Source organism: Penaeus monodon, chromosome 22 (assembly GCF_015228065.2).
Source record: "Penaeus monodon isolate SGIC_2016 chromosome 22, NSTDA_Pmon_1, whole genome shotgun sequence".
NCBI lineage: Eukaryota > Metazoa > Arthropoda > Malacostraca > Decapoda > Penaeidae > Penaeus > Penaeus monodon.
This window is the reverse complement of record NC_051407.1, coordinates 32027158-32027407: the sequence shown is the minus strand read 5'-3', so window position 1 is coordinate 32027407 and position 250 is coordinate 32027158.

Sequence of the window (250 nt, the reverse complement as noted above, 5' to 3'; positions counted from 1 at the left end):
TCCCGAGGAGACGCTCATGTATATGTCTTCAAGGAGCCGCTCGAATAAAGTGGTGACAAATTATGTGTGTTTAACCTCAAGGCCGGGAGACCGACGGGGAAAACAAGCAAACCTCGGAAACTTTTTAGGGAAACCTCTTCTTGTCTTAAAGTGGAGTGTTGAGGCCAGACTCCGGCCGCCAATCAGCTGTCAGCTTCCCCAGTCAGTGTGTGACGGGGATTGTGCGTGTGTTTAACCAGGCCAGATCCGA